This window comes from Eriocheir sinensis, chromosome 9 (genome assembly GCF_024679095.1).
Source record: "Eriocheir sinensis breed Jianghai 21 chromosome 9, ASM2467909v1, whole genome shotgun sequence".
Lineage (NCBI taxonomy): Eukaryota > Metazoa > Arthropoda > Malacostraca > Decapoda > Varunidae > Eriocheir > Eriocheir sinensis.
The window spans coordinates 4,491,786-4,519,732 of NC_066517.1; the positions used below are offsets into that span (position 1 = coordinate 4,491,786).

Consider the following 27,947-nt stretch of genomic DNA (forward strand, 5'->3'; position numbering starts at 1 on the left):
GGAGGAAACACACTAAACCTCAGGTCTTTTAAGTTTTTCACAATACACTCGACACTTGGCTTCCTGGATATTGGATTTCTTGGACAAAATCCCGGGTCTGGTGGTCGCCGGACATATGCCCGGTCAAGTACGGTAACTGAATTAGAATCAAGGTAAAGAGTCTGGGGTTTGGCTAAGTCTGGTTACTGCCAGACACATGCCTGGTCAAGTCCAGACATCGAGACAAAGGTCTGGCCAATGTCTGCAATGCCTGCCAGGCGTCTGTTTGCGTGCGGGAAATTTTGTTTATTATTGTGTCTCTGAAGCTAATTCAGAATGCACAACATTCTTAACATAAGGCACTACATTACACTTGACCCTTGATTTCCCAGACTACTAAGGGGAGCACCTGCCTGGAAACCACAGAAGTCTGGGAATCAGTAATCGGTAATCTAGGAGAGTAACTAAAACAAGTCATGTGAAGACTTGCAGTACACGTCAACAAAGGACATGCTGTTTGGTGGCAGTCAAGAAGTGTTCGCCATTTTGAGGTGGATAAGTATATCATACCATCCAAATTATTTAATATTAAATGCTTCTTTTTATAAATATCAGGTTATAAATATATGAAAATGATATAAAAATTATCATATCGATAAGCAGCTGCTCAGCGGATAATAGTACCGAATGAACAAGAATGTATAAGAACATAAGAGCGTAAAAGTCTGCAAGGGGCGGTTGGCCTGTACAAGGCAGCTCTTGTAATCCTAACCCCACTATCCATGAATTTCTTGAATGTATCTATGGTATTGACACAACATGACTGCCAAGCCTTTTCCATCATCCAACACTCTATTGGTAAGCCAATTCTTGCCTCTGTGTTTGTTGGATCTAAATTTATCTAGCTTTAAACCGTTTGCTACATGTTCTGCCTGGCTCTTTTACAACCAAAATTATATTAACATCCCTAATCAAAGCCCTCCATCCATTTATAAACCTCGATCAAGTCTCCTCATAACCTTCTTTCCAGAGTGTAGTTTTAAATGCTTCAGTCTATCCTCATAAGGCAAGTTTCTCATCTCTTAAATCATTATTTTCCTCCGCCCATATAGATTCTAACATCTTGATATCCATTTTATAATAAGGGACCAAAACTGAACCGCATAATTAAGATGAGATCTAACTAATGCTAAGTAAAGTTTGAGGATGACTTCAAGCGCTCCTATTACTTCGATCCTCGAGATGAAATCCAGTACCCTGTTTGCACAATTCTTAGCTTGAATGCATTGAGCCTAGGATGGAGGTAAGTGCACACTAAGACTCCTTAAGTCTCTCTCACACCCAGAATTGCTCAGCAGTGTTGTTTAAGGAGTAATTGTGTGAGGGGTTATTCCTACCTACACTCAGAATGCTACACTTCCCAACATTGAATTCCATCTGCCACTTACCCTCCCAATCAGATAATGTCTAGCTCATCCTGGAGAACATTAGCATTCAGGTCTGATTGGATTACTCTACCAATCTTGGTATCAACTGTGAACTTACTGACAGGACTGTTAATTCCTGTGTCCAAATCATTGATGTGAATGAAAAAAAAAAGCAGCGGACCTAGCACTGACCCCTGTGGGACTCCACTCATAACACTGCCCCATTCAGATTTTTTGCCATTGATTTGCACTCTCTGTTTCCTACCACTAAACCAAGCCCTGATCCAGTTCAAGAGTTTCCCATCTATGCTGTGAGCCTGTAAATTTAGTAACAGCCAGTGATGAGGGACTTTGTCGAATGCTTTACTGAAATCTAGATATAGTATGTCATAGTTTACATCCTTGTCAACCACCTCTATTACTTTAGTGTAGAAGGACAACAGGTTAGTAAGGCAAGACCTACCCTTCGTGAACCCATGCTGTGAGTCATGAATTAAACTATGCTTTTCTAGATGGTCCTGAATGTTCCTGGCTATAATTGACTCCAACTGATGTTAAGCTAATTGGGCGATAATTTGAAGTGGCTGGCTTGTCTCCATTTTTGAAAATCGGTATCACATTCCATAGGCTGCATGAAAACTGAAAGTAGTCATTCAACATTTGACCCATATTTTCTCCATTCTCAACGAGCTCACCTGTGTTTGTTTTCAACGGTCCAATTCTCTCCCTTGTTTTCATTTTGTTCAATTTAAATAAGCCCTTGGGATTGCTCTTGGCCTCATTGGCTACTCTAATGGCAAATGGCTAATGTCAAAAGAAGCAGTTTACCGAACCTGTGGTAGATATTTCACTGAAGAACCCCCCCCCCTCCGAGCTCATCAACGACCCTCTCTTTTAGAGAGAATCCAGAGCCTGGGTTGATAGGTGGTCTTTTGGACATGTGGGTATTCTTGGGCTACTTGTTGGTGACTGAGGGCACCAGGCAGGCGTGAACCCATGTCGTCCTAGGCCACCGCCACCCCAATGAATGAGTGTTAATACAGAAATAGCAAATATAATCAAAGGTTCAACAACTCTGAACAAGGAGAGCGAGAAGCTTAGTGATTTCGTGGACCTTTTGTAGAAACAACCATGACCATCACTGCCACCATAACAAATATGTGGCCACCCAGGGGAGCAGCGAGTGTTGCAGACATGAACTGGGGGAGGAAATCTGTTGTATGGCCAGCCTTCTGCTTCCATACCCAGACTAGGCTAGGCATATGTTCAGCAAATTTCAGCCTTATCTGAACCCGACTTTTTACCTCAGTTCTATCAGTTCCTGCTAGGCATATGTCCGACAACTGCTGAGCCCAGGATTTTGTCCGGGAAATCAAAGGTCAAGTGTATTTTGTTTAGCAGGCTAAACAGGCATGTGTCATTCCTCCCACCATTAATTTTCTTACCTACACACTACTTTCATTATACAAAGGAAGGCCTAAACTAATGGCACCCTAGTCCAAGGTGAAGGTGTGCATTATCATGCTCTGGCAACCTGCTGTCACATGGGGTGTTCAATAATTATGTAATAAACTGCACATGGGAAAGTTATTAGTATAAATAAAATGCAGGCAACAATGATGAACACTGTCAATTACAGTTGATTTAGAGTTGTAAATTATTAATATTGTTGCAGACAGCTGCTTTGTTAATTTATAAGCTTACTGATTATAATTATTAAATAGCTCTGCAGATAAAAGTATAATAAAACTGCTGTCTTCAACATCATTGATAATTTGAAACTTAAAATGAACTATAACTGATGGTATTCATCACTGCTGCCTGGATAGTATTGATACTGATAACTATTTCCTATGTGAGCTATCATTACTATCCATAAAATCAGACATGCCATGTGACAGCAGGTTGCCAGAACATGATGATGCACACATCAATTTGGGCACTGTAAACATAGTAACCAAAAATGTAGTTGAGTAGATGCCTCAGTTTGTGCCTGCCAGGCCAGTTGTCATCCGTGCTGGCGGAGCTGTGCATGTGTGGGGCTGACATGGCTGGCAGGGCTGACAAAACTGTTCTTAATGTGATCATGTGATGAAAATTCTTTGGCTCAGGGATGTGTTATAACACTCCATTGGAATACATAGAAATCTTTCTGCAGTAGATAATCCATTCAAGGCTATTATAACAGAGGCTACTACAAAATGTCTTTAAGTGTTCCAGGACAGCATGATAATACTATTCTTAACTAGCCTAAGGCAAGCCCTACTGCATGTTGCCACCCCAAAATTGTCTGGAGGAAAGGCTGGAAGTTCTCATTTATATGTTTACAACAGCTCTGTTAAAATTGTCTTGAAAGCATTTCATACTTCAGCTCAACTAGTGATATTGCCAAGATAGTTGTTATCAGGCCAGAGTTAATGCAGGTTCCACCACCTTGAGAACGAATATAAATGTTTTTGATACTATGGGAATGACAGGCTGTGGTAACCTTGCATTAGTTTCTTGAGCTGCTAGTAGCTATACAGGTGGCAAGGCAGGCTGGGCCTCCACTGAATGGCTGGGCTACAGTACAGTCAGGGCAGGCAGGGCCAAGATGAGCAAAAATGGGGAGTAACTTTCGCCAGGAAGTTCTGGCACTATTTCTTCTATATCTGTTTTCTCCTTAACCTTACTTTTAAAACTGTTAAAAATATATCTGTCGAGGCCCTAAGTGACCACGGAAATAGTGGGTCCAGGCCCAAGGACTGGGCCATGGTGATTATTTGAGGCCACCAAAAGTAATCTACATAGTAATCTTTGTAAACATAATTGATTTCCTTTCCTTATTGACTACAAGCTTATTAATTTGTCTGCTGGACACGATGTATGGCAAGTCCTTCCCCCAGCACTAAACACTGCACTATAAAGATGTTTTTTTTTTCCTTTTTGCTATGGTCTTAAGGATATTTGCTATATAAATACCAACCAGCAGGAATGCTACAGACCACCTTCAATTGAATATATTATTACATCCTATAGTAAGACACAAAGCTGCAAAAATATCTGTACAATATGCAATATATAGGTCATTCATCCCCAGCGATGACTAACACTTTTATACAACAATATTTTCACAACAACAACAAAAAATTGAGTAATGAACAAGCATTGGTGGACCTCAGGGCAGGTTACTCTACTGATACTGAAGGTTTCCTTAGCAGGGCTCGTGTGTAACCCATCCGCTTCGGTGTGGCCGCCAGTTTCCCGGCGTGGGTGGTGTCACTGCTCCAGGACAGCCACCTGTGTCGGTGACCCACAACAGAGATGAAGTAAACTCAGGTCGTGGTGATGTGAAACCCACCATTCATGACACTGGTCTAAAAACTGGACAGTATAGTTTATCCTCTCTCTGTTTCTCTCCCCCAGTGTGTGGCGGTAGAGATGGAAAAGTGTAATGTGCAACAGATTTGGCCGTTCAATAATTCCATTATTCTTGGGGAGGTTTGGTCAGGGCTAGATGCCAGCTATGCAAGTAGGTGTATTTTGTAACCCAAACCACATGATATTTGATTGAAAAACAAAATACTAGTGGCTGCATTGTTGTGAGAGGAGCGTGCTGAAGTATTTCAAGCTGTTTCACTAATCTCATAATTGGGTCATATTTAGCCGTTCTCAGCCACTCATTGCTTCAAGTTAGCGAAGCGGACGAATTAATGTTTCATGAGTTAAGTATTGGGTACTGTTTAGAATATAAGAACTAACTCCAACCCTCTTCCTCCTTGACTGACTCATCCAAGAGTCCATGCACCAACTTATTGTCATAAGTTAAAATTGATATATATATATATATATATATATATATATATATATATATATATATATATATATATATATATATATATATATATATATCAATGACTCACAAATCAAAGATAACTAGCGATATTAAAGTTAAAACAGAGTCAGCTTATCCCAACTGTCCAAACTTTAGGAAACCCGTTGACTTGTGAGGAAGATGAGGTAAGCCTCAAAGCATCTACTGATAAATGTTATGACTATGTTTGGGTGGCCTGATGAGAGGCTTCGTACACAGCAGTGCCCTTCAGGTATCCTAAGATCTACAGTAACAACACGTCATGTGTTTTGTAGCAAATCAGTCGCTCCTCAAACAGTCACAGCCAATGTGTGGTGTGGGAGCCCAGCCTGGCTGTTCCCCCTACCTGCCTCCATCACAGACACAACACTTGCAGTGTCGTGTCAGCTATGTTGTAATCACTGATCATAAAACTCTTCTTAGAAGCAAATTACTCACACAGTACATCAACTTATAGTTCAGGTGAGGAAGATTGAGGTCACCAAAGGGGTGTATAACAAGTGTGTAGCATGATATAGCCTATACTTCATAAGTCATGGATATCATTACTAGCGGCTAACTTGTTTTTCAGGGTTGAACACGTCTCCTTACGAACAAACAGTGCTCAAAAAATAAGCCAATAAGCCTCCAGCACCTTAGGTGTGCACCATGTGACTCTGCCAGCCAGAGGCTCAGTGGGGCGAGAATCCAGAGCCGCCCCTGGAGGAGGGAGGGCTGGTGGCCAGGTTGGTGTTGCTGAAGATCTTGGTCACCTCCTCCAGGCCACCTGTTGAGTTACCATTCTGACAGTTCTCAATGACTTTGTTGACAAAGTCTGTCGTGTGTCCAGCAATTCTGTGCTCTGGAAAGAGATGATGATCAACAATGTTACTTTTCTGAAGCCACGCCAGCAGAAAACTATGATTAAAAAATCAATGTATTGCCAATAATTAAAAACATACATACATGAAGAATACCATGCTTTGGTGATGGCATGGAAATTTTAAATAGGTTATGTTAACCTAAATTGGGTTATTTATTAATACAAATGCACATGAAAAATGTGAAACCACCAAATTTAAAAAAACTTTCCCACCCTTCACAACCCTACTCTTTACTTTCCCTAACAACATCTTACTCTCCCATCTCTCTCTCTCACCTCCTCCATCACAAGTTTCTGCAACATTTACTTGTAGTTTTTTTCTCCTCAATTGCCTCTTTTATCTCATCCATCCACCATGCACTCACTTTCAGGTCAGGCTGAATCTGGGGTCGTGGTGTGAATCGTAGAGTAGTGCAAACTGACTGAGTGTAGCTAATGCAGAGCAGCTTGGCACTGCACGGCTGAGTAGCGTGTGCTGAGATGTGGCAGAGTGTGATGTGTGGTGCAGTGTGACTGGATGTGATGTGATGTGTTGTGTGGTGTGATTGGGTGTGATGGGTGGTGTGGTGTGGCTGAGTGTAGTGTGTTTTGGAGTGATGTATGGTGTGGTGTGGTGTAGTGTGGTGATGTGTTGTAGGGTGTAATGTGTGGTGTCGTATGTGGTGTTTATGTGGCTGTGTGATTTGTGGTGTGGTGTACCTGAATGTGATGTATGGTGTGGTGTAGCTAGGTATGATGTGTGGTACGGTTGGGTGTAATGTGTGGTGTAGTGTGTGGTTTGTTTGTTTGATGGGTTTGATTTGCCTACCACTGTAATGCAGAAGAGGAGGATAGGGAGGGGGGTGGAATCGGAATCAGAGTTGCAACCTTGAAATTTTCTGGAATCAGTCAGAATCAATCGGAATTTTCTATATCTGACTCCACACCCCTGGTTAATTTGGAAGAAGTTTGGACAGCATAGTATGTCCTTTACATTTAGCTTTATCCTGTGATCACAATAAAGATAATGAGGACTCACTGTTTATCATTTTGCCCATCTTCTCAAGGTGCTGTGTGATGGAACCCTGGGTTGACAGGTTGGTGTTGGGAGAGGACTGGAGCACATGTGGTGGTGAGGGGGTGATGATGCCATTGGGTCCCAAATCTACCTTCTTAAGGAGGACTGAACGGGCATCCTCAATAATGTTCAACATTCCTTTGTGCTCTTGCTCCAGCCCATACAGCTTTATCTTGTTGGCCTCGTGCTGCGCCTTCTTCTTCAGACGACACGCCCTGCCAGGTGTACAAGTTTGTCACCAGGATGTTCAGCATGACAAACTGTGTTGTTTGCCAAGAACTTTTCAGTTCTGAATAATTGTTTTCTGTTTTAAAATCTATAATTTAATAATCAAGTATTGTAAGTTTTACACCATCAAAATGTTCAGACTTGGGCTGTATAATCAGTATAGAACTGAACACTTCCTAGTCTAGTCCAATCTTAAAAAGATATGGTATTTAAAACCATTTTGTTCTGAAATCTGTATTTTAAAATCTATTTGTGCAATCCACATCAGATAAAGGGAATGTGAAACCTTATCACCAGATAGTCAAAGATCTGTGAGCTGGGATGTGCACTCTTCATTCATGTCTAGTTTGTGAAAGGAAATAGTGTTTGGAACCATTTAATGCTCTGTCTTTTGGATTGAAATTAACATAGTTCTGTAAATCCTCCCTTGAATGAGAAGAACTTTAAAACCTCGTCACTGGAATGTTCAGAATGTTGGTCCAGGGTTGTATACTTTCCCTTCAGGTCCTGTTTTCAAGATTAAAAGGTATTCAATTCTTTCAGACTTAAGAGGTCTGTATTATCATTTTCTTCTGTATAAACCTTATTTTTTTTCAAATTTTATATAAATAAAGTGGATGCAGAAACAATGTTCCATACCTGGATGCCAGCTTGTTCTTCTCCTTGCGTGACTTTGGCACATACGGTGAAGGGCAGCTTCGGACACAGGTGTCATATGGTTATTGTCTGTGGGAGAAATGCAACAGAGTGCAAGACACCAACCAAAGAATATAAATTTAATGCAACACTAAACTAATTTATGTGGGAGAATTTACAGGATTGAAAAAGGGGGAGCACAATACACACACCTTGGCTCCATACAAGATAAAGAGTTGTACTCAAGTGATGGTAAACATTCTCAAAAACTTCGTGCAATTAGACTTTGGTGTGTTACCCAGGAGACACCCACCTTGTTGAGTTTCTCCAGCTCACGTCCAATGCTGACCAGCTTGAGGGTTTGGGGTGAGATCATTGCCATCCCATGCCGAGCCTTGCCACTGGTGGAAGAAAATTAAAGTGTCCAATATTGACTATACAGCGAACAGTATCAGCATAAAATAACTGAAGTTTTCTACTGAGCATGATGCAAGAATTGGAGTGCTCTATGCACCAATTCATCCACCTCAAAATTAAACATACAGTCCAGACATCTGTCCCTATCCTTTGATGACCTCACTTGTCTCCTTCTACACCTAACATTTTGGCCTATCCTTAACTCAAAACCTTATTTAAATATTTCATATCTCATCTCTAACAATTAGCTTCCTAAAGTTAAGCATTCTGTATCTTCTCAATATTTTTTCCTTCCCATACACTGTCCATACACAAGGGCCTTGTCTGCATTTGTATGGAGTATGTATCTTATGTGTGTATTGGGAGGGAGGAGTCCACACACAGTAGAGCAGAATCAAAGGTTTTCATCTCATCAGCTCCCCTCCTCTTTGTGACAATCTTCTATTCCCTCTTTAATTCTGCTGCATTATTGCCTCTCTTTCTATCTTATATCAAGATATCTATACTCAATATTTTCATGCTGACTACTCTCCTGAAATTACTTATTGTATGCCTCCCCCTTCCACATTCCCACTGCACAAAACTTATATTCTACCTCATCCTTACACTACCCAAATCCCTTATGCAAATGGAGCATCATCTTAATCTTTCATCCCTTTTGCTGGTAAATTCTGGAATCATCCTTTGTCTGCACTTCCTCCTGCCTATGACTTGAACACTTTCAGGAGGGGAGTATAAAGACACCTCACTAGCTGATTTTGACAGTTTGATCACAATCACTTTTTTCTCTATGGAGGCAGCGCTTGGCAGGCTTATAATTACTTTTTCATGTTTGAGCCATCTCCACTGTCGTGGGAAAACACACACCTGTGCTTGATGCCCTGGATGGAGCAGAGTGGTGAGAACACCGGGTCCATGACGGAGGGCAGGCTGTGGGGGTCACGCTGCTGCTGGTTGATGGTGACACGCTGCCCCTTGGGACCTTTGGCCTGCACGTTGTACTGCCAGAAGTAACGCTCCTTCTTGCCGAGGGAGCCAGAGATGCTCCCTGTGTCCTCACTAACCACTGAATCTGATGAGAGAATATGTGATAAATTTGTAATCTTATTAAAATATACTACTCATTTTCAAGTCATCTATATTAGCGCTATTGAATATGGGTGGACAGTACATCTCAAGATGTCACGAGACTTTATGAGGCATGGACAGCTGTTCAGGTGTGGAGATTAGATGGATTATGAGAAGTGACATCAATGGGAAATGGTGATGAATCTATGAGGGTAAAATTATGTGGTTCATATGAGGTTAATGATGACTGACGATCAACAAAGGATACTGCTTTATCAACTGACTCCTCGTAGTCTTCTGTGCTGTGCTTGAGAGAATACTGGACTGTACTTCAAGGCCAAGTGAATGGACACCTTAGAGGCTGGTCTAAAAGCAAAAATACCTCATATTTCACAAATATTTTTGAAGTAAAATGATCATAGTACAGTCGTCCCTCAAATAGTACGGGGGTTAGGGGCCCAGGACCCCCGTACTATTCGTAAATCCGTATGATATTAGTGCCCACCCCTAGAAACACTCCTGCCTACCAATTTCTTGTTTAAGGTAAAAAAATGCCTATTTATGTGTTTATAATAGGTTAATTTATGAGTAAACAGAAAAGAACGGCCTTCATCTCCACTCTTGGAGCACTGGCAGTTACTGCAACAAGAATTTCTTTTTCACTACAATTAATACAGCGGTGGCTGAACTGGTAGTGTACTGGGCCCACATTCACCGCATGATGGACGACACGGGTTCGAATCCCCACGCTACCACTCGGATTTTTCAGCCACCGCCGAGTGGCTTAAAACTACCCACATGCTGTCCTGAAGACCACCCATCAACCCGGACTCCCGAGGAAGCCGTCCAAGCGAATCAAGAACGAGTTCCGGGGGGCAGCATGAGCCAATGCAAGATGGCGCCACTATAAACACTCGCCTGCGCCAGAACGGGCTGGGCTGACCATCAGGCCCCACCTGGAAGAAGCCTTGGGCCGACCATCAGGCCCCACCAGGAAGATGCCTACTGGCGCAACAGGCAACGACGTAAAAAAAAAAAAAAATAAAAAAAAAAATAAATAAAAAAAAAATAAAAAAAAATCACTTGGTAGGCTCTCCCTACTGCAACGTAACTCATACCGAAACGTAACTTCTCCTAAATCTGATTTCTTCTGCAAGGTGAACACCTTTTTCGAACACTTTGGGGTGCTTTCAGAAGGTGTTTTGGCTTGTCTCTTGGGTCCCATGTTCATGTTATGTGGTAATGGAGAAGCGTAGCTGAAGTTGTGCACACACTCAGAGTGAGGGAAAGTGCATAGGTGTCAATCTGGCAGAACAGTGTTCTCGAAATTGTGCACACACAGACTGAAGGGATGCGCATGGGTGGCAGTCTGGCAGATCAGTGTTCTCGAAATTGTGCACACACAGACTGAAGGGATGCGCATGGGTGGCAGTCTGGCAGATCAGTGTTGCCACTCACGCCGTGGCTACTTGGTGCGACGCACGGGAAATTTAAAAATCCTAAAAATTCTTCTACGACAATCCGTATAAAACCAAAACTGTACTATTGGAAATCGTACTATTTGAGAGACAACTGTACACTAGACCCTCGATTTCCTGGATATTAGATTCTACAGACAAAATCCTGGGTTAGCAACTGGCAGACATGTGCCCAGTCAAGTCTGGGGCAAAAATCTGGGTCCAGCAATGTCTAGCAGTTGTCAGATAAATGCTTGGCCAAGTATGGGTAATGATCCAGAAGTCTGGCCACTCCTTCGACACCTCTTAGACCCCGGTCAGTGTCCCCAACGCCCGCTAGGTGGCTGTGTGCGTGTCAGGCATATTTGTTCATAGTCCTCTTGAACTGTTAAGCAGCTTTACTGTGCCCTTACATTAGCATGTAAATACAGATGTACTGGAAACAAGCATATACCTAAATAATTTGCAGTAGAATAATATTTCTAACCACCCGGAGTTTAAAAGAAAATGGTGACCACTGCATTGCCGCCGCCACCTCCTGCATCTCTTTGTTTACATGCATCAGCTGAGCAGCTTCTTGCAGTTATGATCCTTTTTTTTTTAAACATTAGATATTTTCATTACCTGATTTTTAAAGAAAGGAAAATCGATCAGGACATAATTTGCAGCAAGATGACATGCTTGAGCTCCTGCAGTGAAAGGAAAAGGGCAGCCACTTCATGATTGCCGCTAATGGTGTGTCCTTTATTGAAGTGTAGTGCAAATAACTTGTTTTAATTTATCTTTCTTAAATGTGCTGGACAAAGTGTGGTAAAAGTCCGAGGCAGGTACAGTCAAACCTCAGTTTACGAGTGCCTTCGTTAACGAGTGTTTTGATTTACGAGCAAAAAAAATCACAAAACATGTCTTGGTTTATGAGCGGTGACTTAGTATACAAACATCCTGTCTGTAAGAGTATTTTTTTTCTTTTTTAACATAGCCACTTCAAGGGTGAGGACACGGTCTATATGGAGGGTCAAAGGCGTACATCCCTCCGAAGAAGGACCACAGACCCTTGCTGGGTGACTTTTCATGAAGGGAACGGGAGGAGAGGATGCTGATAGACCAACTCTATCAGCTGACGTCAATGCCAGTCTTTCGATGAAGACTGGCGTGTATTTTTGTTTGAGTCAAAGACATGAGCGTGGGTTCCCGTGTTAGCCCCAAGACAAGTCTTCAAAGAGGAAAACAATGGGAATAGTCTCAGTTAGGGTTGCCATCTTGAGCTAAAAAAATAAGGAGCATAACCTCCCATTCTCCAATACAGAAGGAATCCATATTTTTAAGGCGGATTTCTCTAGCATGCCATGACTGACAGCCACTGCTGGTGAAGGCAAGGAAGGAGGAGGGGCGTTATGTCACGTATTTTACACGTATTTCAGGGCGACACTTGACAAACTTAATTTTATGAACTGGTTTTGTGGTTCACCAAAAAACATTAAGACAACCAAATCTGGAACAAAATGTGTTCCGTATTTTAGAAAGTGTGGCATGTTAGCAGCAAGTCTCAGCCGCTTTGTAAACTCGTGAGATAATATCCGTGCACTCGTGTCCAACTGCATTTGTGCTCTGGCGTATGATTTTTGCGTTTTCAGCACTACAGTGTGCATTCTTTATACTTCAACAATGTCCCCAAGAAAGGTGATTAAAGGGATGGTGCTGCAAAGAAAACAGGAATGGCGGATACTATGCTCGCAACAGGAATGGGGTGCCAGCCTCGGCGACTTGTATGACCTCCTGGACGGGACTGTGACTCCTGTTCACCCTCCATCTTGGACGATACATCGGGTTAGCTTCACGTTGGTGGTTGAATGTAGTTCAGTGCCTCAAGAATAGAAACTGCAGCTTCTAAACACGGTGTGAAGCCTACACATCGAGCGTAATTGGCGGTTACAGAAGTCTTGTAACAACCGTAACATGTTGATTTGTATTTTATATTACTTATTATAACTATTAGTTAGTAAAATTACTTTAATTTTGGATAAAATAACATGTAAAATGATTTTTATGTAAATATTTTTTTTGAGAAATGGGATGCATTAATGGGATTTACATTAATTTCAATGGGGAAATTCATTTTGGCTTATGAGTGTTTTGGTGTGCGAGCAAAATTCTGGAACGAATTAAACTCGTAAACCGAGGTATGACTGTACTATACTGGCGATTGCTGGAATGAGTATGGTAAACATGTGGAAAAAGGCCGTGGCTCCTGAACTATAGCAATTACCATCGACTTGGCCTGACTTAAGGGATCTTTTAACTCACCATTGTCTGATTCTGAGTCGTAGTGTTCGTTGTCTGACTCTTGGTGGAGTCGATGCCCTCGTCAATGGACAGGTCATGGCCGCTTGGCGAGAGGATGCCACCCATTGTGCTGAGAGACGATGCCGAGCCGCCAAGTTCCTCGGCAAGTGAGCCAGTGGAGAGCAGGTGCTGGCGGGGCTCACGGCGCTGCCAGGCCTGCTCAAGCGAGAAGTTGTGGCTCGGTGCTGAGGAAGAGAGGCGTGCGGACAGGAGGGGATTGGCAGCCGAGAGGGAGGTGGGCCTCGGCACAGACTGTCCCAAAGGAGGCTCTTGGGGTGAAGATGCCCCCTGGGGAGAAGAAACACTGTGAGGCGACATTGGGGCTGAGGGGGAGCGTAGAAGCAACTCCTGAAGGGCTGAAGTGGGCTCTGAAGCCTGGGGTGAACACTGCTGCTGCTGCTGCTGTTGCTGTTGCTGTTGCTTTTGTTGCTGTTGTTGTTGATGATGTTGCTGCTGCTGGTGTTGGGGCTGCACCATGCTGTGCTGGTGCTGATCACTTGTAGGACACTCCTCAATGCTGCCCAGGTGAGGGCCTGCGGACTGGCTGGAGAGGGAAGAGGCCGTCAGGAGGGGATCCCTCCAGCCCCCTCCCTGGGGAGGGAATGAGTAGGCCAGCAGGGAGAAGAGAGATGTACCCTCGGCCTTAATGGGTTGGCTGTGGCGCTGCACTGGTGGGGGTGCTGGTGAGGGGGAGGAAAAGCTGCGGTGGTTCCCCATCACCTCATCTGGAGCCACAACCATCATGGCATTGGGGGACTGGGGCTGGTCGAGGCCCGGCCCGTTCAGTGGCTCTGGCATCAGAAGGTCATCCAGGTTGACATCGTCGAGGTAGACATCCTCGGTGGGGTTCAGGCCCAGGGAACTGCCTGGAAGCAGGTCGTCCATGGACAGCAGCTCGTCCAGGGGCTCAAGGGGCTCCATCTTGATGTCAATGTCCAGGTCCATTGTGTGTGGCGGCCACAGCGATGGGGAGTTGGGACCCAGCGGCGACAGGCTGCTGCCGGTGTCCTGGTAGAGGGAGGATGTAGAGCCAGCCTGAGTGTCCCACTGCTGATTGGTGGACTGGCCGGGCATCAGGCCGTGGTCCTCCATCTGCAGAACCTTGCTGGACAGGCCAGGGAAGTGGTGGGTCTGCATGGCCCGGTTGCCTGGCCCACGAGGGATGGGCATGCCGCCACCCTTCCTGTTGTCTGTGTTCATGTTGTCACAGAACTCCAGCAGAAAGTCACTCTGTGGAAGACACAACCACCTCACCACACATGGACACACCACTCCTTAACTCCTTATTATAAACACTCAGCCCTCACTCACAGTCACAACTGACACAACCCTTAACTCTAGGCCCTTATGGGTGCACCAGCCCCCTCGCCATCCAGGGACACACACACACACACACATATTTATATATATGTAGTTAGTGGTGGTGTGGTCTTCACACAAGAGATAAAAAATATTAGGAAAACAGAAAGAATCAAGAAAGCAGCAATATAAATGGGGCCAGCTTGGGAGACCGGACATAGGGAGAGACTGGAACAATTGGGTCTGCCTACCTTGGAGGAGAGAAAAAGATGCATGATATACAGGGCAATGAAGGAAATGGAAGTAATCAACCTGTTTATATGGGATACTAGAAATACAAGGCCATGGAAAGAAACTCAGGAAGACAAGGTGCCTGAGAGATATCAAGAAACAAAGCTTTCCTTATAGATGCCTTAACACCTGGTATGAACTCAAAAAGTAGTTCAAGCTAAAACTATTCATGAATTTATGGCAAATATGATAAAAAAACTGATGTTTGAAGACAGGATCCCACAACAGAACAAAGAAAGTACAAACAAAGAGCACAAAAGAACTAAGAATGGATGTGTAAGAATCCCGAGAGGAAGGAAAATTTAGAAAAACGAATAATTGACATGATTAAGGAGGAACATAAACTGTTCTCTAGGTATATCAATAGCAAATTGAAAGAAAAAGAAGGAATAGGCAAACTGGAAGTGGAAGGGTCTATGAAGCTGCAGCAATGCAAGTTGAAATAACGAACAAGAGATTTCAATCTGTTTTCACACAAAGTAATTTTAAAGAGCAGAAAGGAATTACTAGAAACTCAAGTGCTGAGGGAAAAAAAAAAAAAAAAAAAGTGAATAAGCTACTGGAGTCTCAAGATGTAAGCAAGGAAGGGCCTTGAGCCTCACGGTGTGTGTAACTGGATGACAAAAGAATGTGGGGACCAACTGGCAGCTAAGACTCACACAGTAGTGTTCACTGCAAGAGGGGGAGGTGCATCAGGAGTGAAAGAAGGCTAATGTGATGCCAATCTACAAAGAACGGAATTAGGAAAAGCTGAACTGTAGACCAGTCAGTGCCTAATGAGTGCTAACTAAAACTGAGAGAATAGTGAAAGACAGATGGATAGAATATCTTGAAGAGACAGGAAGTTTTGACGAGAGCCAATTTGAATACGGAAATGGAAAATCATGTCACTAATTTTTCAAGCTCCGACTCAAGGGCGAGTGAAGTGTTGTAGCAGAGGCAGTTGGGTTGACTGTGTGTACAAAGACCTGGAGAATGCCTTCAGCAAGGTACACATCACACAAGCAACAAATATGGAAGCTTGGGATATAAAAGGACAGAAAGGGAGCCCTATGGGGAGGACAAGGCTTCCTGAGAGATCAAGAGATAAGGACAGTAATAATGGCCATAAGGTCAGGGTGGAGGGAGGTAACAAGCGGAGTTTCATTGAGTTTGGTGCCAGTGCTGGTAATGTTTGATTTAAATAAATGACGTGATAGAAGGAGCAAACATTATGCAAGTCTGTTTACAGCTAATGCCAAGATCACGAGAAGAGTAACACTGAGGACTGTAAGAGGCTGAAAGATGATGTGAACAAGATTGATGAGGAGCCATGAATGGGATATGAAATTCAAAGCCAAAAAAATGCAAGCTGTGGAAAATGGGTGACAGCACTTCTAAATTGTCACTGAAATATCTGAAGAGATTAAAAATAATAATAATAATAATAATAATAAATAAATAAATAAATAAACAAAGAAGGAGAATGACCTGAGTGTGTTGATCCAAGCTAATTTGTCACCTGAAAATCACACTGACAAGACTGACAGACTTATCAGTTGTAGACTAACATGAGTGTGGCATATGGATGAGATGATAAAGAAACTGATAGTGTCACTGATTCACCCAAGGCTACAATATACGCATGTGAAGGATCATGAATAAAAAACAAGAGAGAATACAAAGAGTAGTAAGACGATCACAAACCTGACATTTAACATAGAGGAAAAGACTTGAAAAGTTTGGGCAGGCATCCTTGAAGACAAAAGAGGTGACGTGACTGATCAGAACAGTGAAGTGAGTAGGCAGAGTTGAGAGAGAGGATCCATTTGTTTGGGACAAGGGAGGAGCTAGAGGGCATGAAGGGACGTTGGAGAAGACGAGATGCTTGAAAGCTATCCAATAGACAACTTTCCTAATGGATGCACTGAACAATGAAACAGCCTGGACAAGGAGTTTGCTCAATCCAAAAGCTTAATGAGTTTAGTCAAGTTGATTTAACCCCTTCGACATGAGGACGCGTATACTGTGTCCTTGCGTGCCCCGTACCATATCCGAGGACGCGCATACTGCGTCCTGTCTCGCTTTAGCCAATATACGAGTTATTTTGTCTCTATATTATATATGGTTACATCTCAAAATTATCAATTAATTCATTTCTTTATGTGCACCATTTAATTCTGCATGTTTTCATATATAATACATGATGATTATGTTGAGTTTATGGCAGAAAACTTGTTTTATTCAATAGCGACATTTGAAATTTGGCTTGCACAGTAAACCCGGATACGGCGCGGGGTGCTGTTTTGGCCCAGCCGTAATGAGTTTCTTTATGTGCACCATTTAATTCTGCATGTTTTCATATATAATACATAATGATTATGTTGAGTTTATGGCTTAAAACTTGTTAGATTCAATAGCGACATTTGAAATTTGGCGTGCGCGGCGATCCTGGATACGGCGTGGGGCGCTGTTTTGGCCCAGCCGTAGTGAAGGGGTTAAGTTTGACTCAGAGACAGGACATCACAAGTGTAGCTCAGTTCATTTCCTGTATATCACAACTAGGTAAATGCACACACACACACACACACACACACACACACACACACACACACACACACACACACAGAAAAAAGTTGTGAATGTACTAAAAAATAGAGAAACAATGGTGAGGGACATGGCAGAAAAGAAAAAATGTGTCATGGTGTTTGGGATAAAAAAAAAAAAAAAAAAAAAAAAAAAAAAAAAAAAATGTGAAGACCCAGAGGGAGAGTTATGAGAGGAGTAAGGTAAGAAGTATATTGAGAAATATGAATACTGAAGAGGAGGAAAAGTTTGAGGAAGAAGTAGATGAAATATCTAGATTGGGAAGATACGAGAAGGGAAAAAACAGGTCATTAAAGATTAAGCTAAGGTCCCAAATGGCAACAGAAACCATACTAAATAGGTCATGGAAACTAAACAACTCTGAAGAACACAAGCAAATATATGTGAGGAGAAATATGTCAGAGGATGAAAGAATGAAAGTAGAGGAAATGATAAATGAAGTGAAAAAAAGAAATGAAGAAAGATCATAAGAAAAGAATTTTTAGGGAAGAATGAAGAACGAAAAACTGATGAAGTGGTGGATAGGAGGCGAAAGGAGGGAGTAATGGTGTTGATAGAAGGAAGGGAAAGAAAGGGAGAAGGGAAGAAAGGTTTAAATATTGCGTACAAACATAGATTGTCTTGTATCAAAGAAAATTGAACTAATTGATTATTTAAGGGAGTGATCTGGATATTACATGTATAGTTGAAACAAAACTTGTAAAAGAACTGGAACTTGTGCTGGAGGGAAAGAGCAAGTACATTTGGAGAAAAGACAGGAAAGAAGGAAAGGGAGGAGGAGTGATGATAATGACGAAACAAAACTTGAAAGTGACTGAAGTGAAATATGGAAATGACAGTGTGGAGGTGATGGCTGTGCAGGTACTGGTAAAAGGTGGAGAGAAATATAACATGATAACAGCCTATGTTCCCCCTAAAACTAAAAGTTGGAATGAAGTAAGATATAACGCTATGCTGGAAAATACAACACGGGCACTGACAGACGAAATAAAAAATAATGAAAAGATAATATTAACAGATTTCAATTGCAAAGAGGTGAAATAGGAAGAGTATACAACTGAGGGTGGTGAAAATACTTGGGGAAGTAAACTATTGAAGCTGGTAACAAATAACTTGATGACGCAGTGGGTGCAAGGAGAAACAAGACTGAGAGGGGATGACGAACCATCAAGACTTGACCTAATTTTCACAAAAAACGTTAGATAAAGGAGTCAGTCATGAGTGCCCCTTAGGAATGAGCGACCGTGAACTATTGATGAAAACTTTGGAAGGATGTGAATATTGAGATGAGGCTTATAAGGAAAAGAGGAAACACTACGCAAAGGCAAATTATGTTGGACTCAAGACTTTCTTCGGTGGGCTAGACTGGACTGATATGAAGAGGAGTATTAATATACAAGAGAAATATTACTTTTTTATGACTATTTACAACAGAGGAATAGAGATATATGTTCCATACTATAGTCCAACCAAATTGTCGAGTCTGTTTGGGCGGAGGCTCCCGCGGGTCCATTTCTCCCCTCTGCTCTGCCACACAGTCCCAACACCTATCTCTTCCTCTCATATGTAAAGTAAAGGTAACATATGATAGGAAAAAATAGGTGTTGGGACTGTGTGGCCGAGCAGAGGAGAGAAAATGGACCGGATAAACAATTTAATTGACTTACAATAAAACTAAAGGAGAGAAAACATACTTTGGATGGAGGTGTGAAACAGCAAGAAGAAATAGAAATAAGGCATTGAGGAATTCAAAGAAAAGATGAAATAAAACAACAGGGACAAATATAAAAAAGCAAGAAATGAATATGTGAAAATGAGGAGAGAGGAGGAAGCTACATGTGAAGGAAGAATAGTTTTTAAATGTAAAGAAGAACCAAAAATGTTTTATAAATTCGTAAATGGGAAGTTAAAAAAATGGAGTGGAAAGGCTAAAAGAAAAAAATTATTTTATGAAAAGGACAAAGAAATTGCAGAAATATTAAATAAAATTTCTCATAAAGTATTTACGAAAGAAACCGACTATGACTGGGGTCTCGAAAATTGCAATGAAGGGAAAGTAAATCATGAAAAGGTTGAGAAAGGAGAACTGATACAGCTGATGAAAACCTTAGATGGAAGGAAAGCTATGGGACCGGATGAAATCTAGGGACAAGTGCTAAAAGAGTGTAGTGTATTGGAGCCACTTTATGACATAATAGCATGCTCTATAAATACAGGAAAAAGTGCCCTTAGAATGAAAGAGTGAACCAATTTATAAAAGTGGAGACAAAACTGAACCACTAAATTATAGACCAGTCTCTTTGACAAGTGTAATGTGCAAGATTTGTGAAAGTATAATAAAAAACAATGGGTTGATCATTTAGAAAATGAAAACATGATAAATGGACAGTTTGGATTTAGAAAAGGGATATCTATGTCACCAACTTACTATGTTTCTACTCAAGAGTAACAGACGTAGTGCAAGAGAGAAAAGGGTGGGCTGATTGCGTATATCTTGATTTGAAAAAAGCTTTGGAAAAGGTTCCGCACAAAAGGTTAATCTGGAAACTACAGCAGTGGGGAGGAATGGGCGGAAAGGTTATCAAGTGGATGAAGGATTACTTAACAGAAAGAGAAATGAGGACGGTGATTAGGGAAGAGAAATCAAATTGGAGGAGAGTAGAGAGTGGAGTTCCTCAAGGCTCAGTTCTGGCACCAATAATGTTCATAATATATATAAATGACAGCGAAGGGTATAAAAAGTTATATGAGCCTTTTTGCAGACGATGCACAGTTAATAAAAAAATGAGGATGGAGGAAGACTGAAGAACTGCAAGAAGACCTGGATAGTGTACAGATGGAGCCAGTTGTGGGAGATGGAATTTAATGCAAACAAATGCCATGTTATGGAAATGGGGAAAAGTAAAAAAAAAAAGACCGAAGAAAACATACAGGATGGGAGAAGAGAACTTAAAGGTAGTACATGAAGAAAAAGATTTGGGAGTAACAATGCAAGACACACTATCCCCAGAAACGCAAATAAACAAGCTATTTGGAGAAACCTACAAGATGATGCATTTTATGGACAAAGAAATGATGAAAAAAATAATAACAACATTGGTAAGACCAAAACTTGAAGAGGCTGCAGTTGTATGGTTGCCTCACAAAAAGAAGACTATCAGAAAGTTGGAAAGGATACAAAGAACTGCAACTAAAATGGTCCCAGAACTCTCGAATACGACGTATGAAGACAGATTGAAGGAGATGGACTTGACGACACTGGAACAAAGAAGGGAGAGGAGATCTGATCATGCTGTATAAGTTGGAAAATAAGTTTGATGAGGTAGGTAGAGATGATCAGTTCTCAACTGCGAGAATGCAGGGGTTGAGAGGACATGGAAAGAAACTTAATAAAGGAACCTGTTTGAGTGACTTGAAGAAGTATAGTTTTCCACATAGAAGTGTTAACACATGGAACAGCTTGTGGGAAGAGGTGGTGGAGGCGAGCAGTGTCCAACAAATGAAGGAAAGGCTGGATGAATGTAGATATGGAGGCGGACTATTACAGTTTAGCCAGGCCCTGTTGACTACAAATAGGTAAATACAAGTAAATACACACACACACACACACACACACACACACACACACACACACACACACACACACACAGTTTAGGATGAGAGGGGGCTGACTGGCTTCAACTCTCAGCAGCAGCAGCAGCAGCTACTCACCTCTGGCTGCCACCATGAGTTGATCTCCTACAAAAAATAAACAAAATATACTACTTCTGGAAATCTATGTGGCAAATTTTATGGGGCAGTGGCAGCCCACTGAGTGCGTGCAAAAAACAGGCTATCATCAAGGGGGCAGAGGACTATGACTTCTGTTGGCATTTGACACACTGCTCAAGGGAAGTTGACTGGTTATGGTTTATGCATAAGACTGTCAGGGCAGCAAATTGTTGGAAATTTTAGGAGTGACATGAGTAATGATTTCCAACTGTTTTCCTATATGAGCAGTTTTAATGAACTACTCATGTTAAGCCAACCTTGTGAAAGTCATCTTTGGCAAATGTCTCATGTTGAAGACTAAATGTTCTAAGGAGGAATATATTCATGTTACAAGGAAAATAATATCCGTGCAAACGTCAACCCCTAAACTGTATCTTACAAACTCTTTCAAAAATAGTGTTTTACACAAGTACATAAAACTATGGTACATCAGAGTCTATCAGGGAGGTAAATTATTGCCTGTTTTAGGGGTGACATGAGTGACAAAAGGCAAGTGTTCTTTTTCATTTCAGGGCAGCATCAAAGTAACTCTCCTTCACCTTGACTTTCCTAAAAATTACCATCCACTTCTTCCTCCCAGTACAATGTCACACCAACTCCTTCTGCTTCTCTAACATTTCACTAGAAAAAAAATATGTACGGCAACAACCCAAGACTGCCTGGTGCATAATGTTCTGACCCTCCATTCATGATCACTATGATTGAGCCCCAGTTTTCCTTATGTAGATGCAACTGTCTGCTGATAAGATGCTGATTAGATTACAACTTTACTCCCCTCACCAAGAGAATTTTTCATGTGAGTGTTGCTTACTTCCATTCAACTACTGAAGGCTGACCTAAGAGAAATGCAACATGCTGCTTCAAGAAAAGGAGACTCCATGGAGATGAGTGACAAATTTGGTTCTGTGTGTCTTGGGAACTCAATGTAATCACTGTCTCTTGGCTTTTATTTCTCTCCTCTTTCATGGAGATGATGCAGATTTATAAATGTTTAATATTGCCCTTGACCTGTTTCCTGTATTGTAAATAATAATATTTCATATACTGTGAAAAAAATAGTAATATTAATAGTAATGAAATAAATTAACCTTTTAAACAATTCATAAGCCACATATCACTCACCATCTTGTGATGATTTCCACTGAACTGCAAACACGCAAGGAGCTCCTCTTCAGGCCCTTAAACAGGAAAAGTTTGGAGTTAGTCATGCTTACATTCTTCACATGTCACTCAAACCAACACTTACACTATAGTCACTCTGAAAACTACATTGGAAATAAGTAATAATAATAGTTTGCTTTAATGCATATAAAACAGGAAAACATCAAGTTTTAACAGGAACATCAACATCAGCAAGTAGATGGGAACCTTCTCCTTGTGACAGACTCTGCAGTGCATGCTTCGTATCAGAGAAGATTTGTATGCCAGGTTTTACACAGAAATGGTTAATTACTTGCTAGGCCAACACAGCCTAGCCAAATCAAAGTAAAATCAGGTAAATATGTAATGTCATACACGTTTAACATTGAAAATAAATTGGGCGAGTCATACATCAGAACCGCCCCGGCGCACCTAACTAAACCTACTACTTGGGGGTACATCAGGGTAAAAAGATGTGCCCTGAGGAAGTCTCTCAAGGTTAGGGAAGTTGAGAGGTATAAAGGGATATTGTAAAGGAAAAAAGGGAGGTGTACTGCAAGCTGATATGAAGTGGATTTTATTAGTAAGCCTTGTTGGTATGTCTATGAACTGTTCCATCTGACATAAGGAGAAGGTTCCCAGCTTCTCTCTGACGTTGATGTCCCTGATACAACTAGCTTGACTGCTGCTATCCATCTTCCGCTTCTGTTGTTCATCATCTACTGCTTGCTTTTTCTGTTCCTCATACTTTTTAGATGGAAATATATAAAATGATATATTGTTTCGTCCTTGCTGATTTGAACATTCTAGTGCAACACAACACTTTGTCATCTTCACTCTTTACATAACTATATGGCGCCCAGAGTCTAATTTGCACATTCCATCATGAGCACACACAAGGGGCTCAGACACATTCCTAAATCAAAGGAAGTATACTGTATAGTAATGTTAAATGCTGCAAAACACCACAATAGTTAGACAAGGGTGCAGGCTTCCCTCCACCGACAGAGCAAAAGTTTCCAGCACTTTACTGAGTCTCTTTGCCATCCACTAAGATGTATGCTGAAAAGTTCCATATCATTTTCTTTCATATTCATATTTTTACACGACTGATTGCCTGACATCCAGACATGAACAGTACGTATCTATTGCGAAAATCTGTGCACACTATTTATAGCGTTGGATGACCTCCATCACGGGGCCCGTTGATCAGCCCAGCTCCAGTGGTGCAGGCAAGTGTTTTAAAGTGGTGCCATTCCCACTTAGCTCTTGCTGTCCCCTGGAGTTCTACTTGATCCACTTTAAGTTTCAATAGAGTCCAGCAGGGTTGGCGGTTTAAACAAATGGTTTAAAAAAAAAAAAAAAAAAAAAAAAACTGGTTTAAAGCAACTAATAAAACAATTTTTTTTCTTTTGTGTGTATCTTTGTTAGTTTCATCAGTATTGTGGTTTTAACTATATGTAAGATTTTAATTATGTACAGCAGGGTTGGCGGTTTAAACCAGGGGTGTCAAACTCAAAACCCTTGGAGGGCCAATTCATGCTCTGAAGTGCCATCATGGGGGCCAACAAGGGTAGAAAATACATTGACAAGATTGAAGGTACCGTGATACCACGGGCCATGAGTTTGACACCCCTCGTTAAAAAAAAAAAAAAAAAAAAAAAAAGTGTTTTTTGTGAATCTTTTTTAGTTTCATCAGGTATTGTGGTTTTAATTATATGTGGTTTTATTATTTTTTATTATGCACAGTCATTTTACTAATACCAGGAAGAAAACGTCAGTTGGTAAACCCAAATCTCCAGTCAAATGCTGTAACTCAAGAGTAACTGAAAACATAATTTTGGTATATTACATATATATATATATATATATATATATATATATATATATATATATATATATATATATATATATATATCTATATATATATATTTGCCACTTCACTAAAAAGCAGATAACTTGTAAAAAAAAAAATAAAAAAAACAGGAAAGCACCTCCCCACCCACCCACCTCTCTCTCTCTCTCTCTCTCTCTTACAACTGTTTTTGTAGCATGCAACTGGAAAATTAGAAGAGGTCATTCATGTTTTACTACTCTTTGACATTGCAATGAAAAAGCATGTTAGAGAAGCTACATTTTGCCTCTTTTACAGATTGTATGAAGATCAAATGAATATTTTGCTAAATCCATCTCTAAATCTATCTATAATTCCTTTTCAAACTCATATATGTATATACGGATAGAATTACTGGAATAAACATACTGAAAAAAACAAAAACAAACAAACATGGTTTAAACAAAAAAAAAAAAAAAAAAAGGTTTAAAAAAAAAAATAAAAAAATGCTTTAACCCTCCCCCCAAAAAACTTTTTTTTTTTTTTAACCATTGGTTTTTGCCAACCCTGGAGTCCAGGTTGGTCATGATCTGGAAAGCATATAAGTAACCTTAGGCCACTCAACAAAGACTGAAAATTGTCAGTTGCAGTGACGGCCAGGCTTGAACTCGGGGTCTCTGGGACACCGCACCTACATGCTGACCACTCGGCCACTGCCTTCCCAAAGGAGTTCTCAGATCTCTCCACCCTAGTCTTCATACTGTACACGGCATGTTGCCGCAATATAGCCATCCTGAGCCCGGTGAAGACCTGGAATGAGCTGAGTAGCCCAAGAAGCCTCTTTATGTCAGGCCCTAAGATGGTTCAGGGAGGCAGCCCTGGCCCATGAACACACAGAGTTGCAGTAGAGACTAACAGTGACTTCTGAATAACTCCACCTTCATATCTTGTCTGCAGAAGGACTTCAGTAAAGTGATGCCAGTGACTGTGAGCTTACTGATTTGTTTCTTGATGTCAGCGTCATGAGTAATTTTTAGGCTGACAACATGAACCAAGTATGTGAATCTATCCACAAATGTAAGCGTGCACACACTGAGCTGTGACAGTATTAAGTAGTTCACCTTGGACTCTGTCAATGGTACACCATGCACCAGTCAGCTCACACATCACAGCCCCTGGAAGCCTAACACAATATTTCCTCCCCCCTCAGCCATAAACATATCCAACTATTTCCAGAAAGTGTCTATCATTCTTGACACACAATGACTACTAACTTTCTTTTACTTATCCATACCACTGTAATAGTAAACAAAATCTTGCCTATCATTATTCAACCTCTAAGTTAAACCCATTAGTGTGTGTTCTGCCCTGACTGTCTCTAATAACAAGACCCAGAAACCAGTAAAATTACAAAAAAAAAAAAAAAAAAAAAACTATTATTCTTACTTGTATATATATGTTTAAACCTTGGAAACAAAGGTCAAAGAAAGTTAAACCCAGACTCGGTCACAAAACACACACCAACTCAAACAACAATACTATGATTTAACAGCAACAATCGGTTCCATTAACACATACAGCCTACTCCCCCCCCCCCAAAAAAAAAAAATAATAATAAAAAATAAAAATAAAAGCTTAATCCAACACTTGTCAAGGTAGTAAACCATCACCTGCTTCTGTATTCAGTAACAACACTACACCAACCTTGTCCTTCCTTAAAAACTGTCAACTTATCATAAAAGTAGTAGTAGTGGTGGCGTTGATGGGGAGGCAGTAGTGGTGGTACAGGGAGGTGGTAGTAGTAGTAGTAGTAGTAGTAGTAGTGGTGGTGGTGGTGGGGTGGTATTGGTAGTGGTGGTGGTGGTGATGGGGTGGTATTGGTAGGGGTGGTGGTGGGGTGGTATTGGTAGGGGTGGTGGTGGTGGTGATGGGGTGGTATTGGTAGGGGTGGTGGTGGTGGTGGGGATTGGTGGTGGATTGGTGGTATTGGTAGGGGTGGTGGTGGTGGTGTGGTGGGTGGTGATGGTGGGGTGGTGGTAGTGGTGGTGGGGTGGTATTGGTGGTGGTGGTGGTGGGGGTGGTAGGGGTGGTGGTGGTGGTGGTGGGGGTCGGTGTGGTGGTGGGGGTGGTGTGGGGGTGGTTTTGGTAGGGGTGGTGGTGGGGTGGTATTGGTAGGGGTGGTGGTGGTGGTGTTGTGGTAGTGGTGGTCGTGGTGGTGGTGGTGGTGGTGTGGTATTGGTAGGGGTGGTGGTGGTGGTGGTGAATTGGTATTGGTAGGGGTGGTGGTGGTGGTGGGGTGGTATTGGTAGGGGTGGTGGTGGTGGTGATGGGGTGGTATTGGTAGGGGTGGTGGTGGTGGTGGTGGGGTGGTATTGGTAGGGGTGGTGGTGGTGGTGGGGTGGTATTGGTAGGGGTGGTGGTGGTGATGGGGTGGTATTGGTAGGGGTGGTGGTGGTAGTAGAAGGGTTAGTAGTAGTAGCATAGTAGTAATATACACAAACAAACCCTTCATCCATTATATAACAACGGGCCACTACAACTTTCCCTTCGCTTAGCGCTCACTGCCAACACTAGTAAAAGTTGCAGTTGTGGTAGAAGTGGTGGTAGTGGTTGTAGTAGTAGACGATGTTATTGTACACACACACACACACACACACACACAGGGCTCAGCGTAGTACTTTTCTCCTTCACAAACTTGCACTGACAAAAACTGGTTTGATGAGGGACTTTCTCAAACACACGCACACACGCACACAGATACACATGCCAACACACAGCAAACTCAAGACCCACACAGCACTGGACGCATTTTTCCCTCAATACATTAACACAGACACCCAAAACAGTTCTAAATATTGTAGTTAGGTGGGTGAAACTCGTCTCGTACGTGTGGCACCGCTGTATGGGACCAAAGCAGCGTTGCCAAACTATTGTACTGGACATCGGATTCATCATTCTTAAGCCTCAAACTCTCGTAACCTACACAAATAACGATAGATAATTAAATTAGTTAGCGTTAAAACTGTTATTCATCGATGTTTCTTTGTTTTTAGCTGTAGTTATCGGTCGGAAACTACGAAAAAATACAATGCGAAGAGTACGATAGTTTGGCAACGCTGGACCCAAGTGTATCTTGAGGGCCATTGAGGAGTACCAACTTCTCACCTATTGCTCTATTTCATTGCCACTGTAACGATTCTGTCTTGTTAGAGATTTCCTGTTCCCTTCACTGGCCCTCTGTACGGCGGCGGGCGAGGTGGGCGTGTAGGAGCACTTCAATAACGTAAGATCCGCGCGTAGAACCAACCTCACAGCCTCGTCTTTCACTACTAACTCGATTCTTGTTTTGATCATGAGACTTGGGGGGCGTGACGTCAGCGGGGCGCGCCTCGTGATTGGCCGGCGCTGACGCACTGCAGCGGCGACCAATCAGCGGGCGGCTAACGGGGGTGTGTTATGTTTACGTCGGTGATGCCGCACCACGAGCATTGTATTTCCTCTATTTTAGCTATTTATGTCCTTACTAAATCATGCAGACACACCATTCAGTCTTACCAAGACATACCAGTTATTTCTGAAAGTCAGCCTTATATCATGCACTGAATGATAAGGGAATAATAAGTTATGAAAATGAATTTCTCCATCCCCCACCCCGTTTCCAAGAATGTCAAGTCGACACAAACATACGAACACACAATG

The 27,947-nt window shown here is 41.8% G+C and overlaps 1 pseudogene; it reads right to left on the reverse strand.

Moving 5' to 3' along the window:
* Nucleotides 1-5,350: 5,350 nt before the first annotated feature.
* Nucleotides 5,351-27,600, reverse strand: LOC126995865 (protein CREBRF homolog; annotated as a pseudogene).
* Between the last annotated feature and the right edge of the window lie 347 nt (nucleotides 27,601-27,947).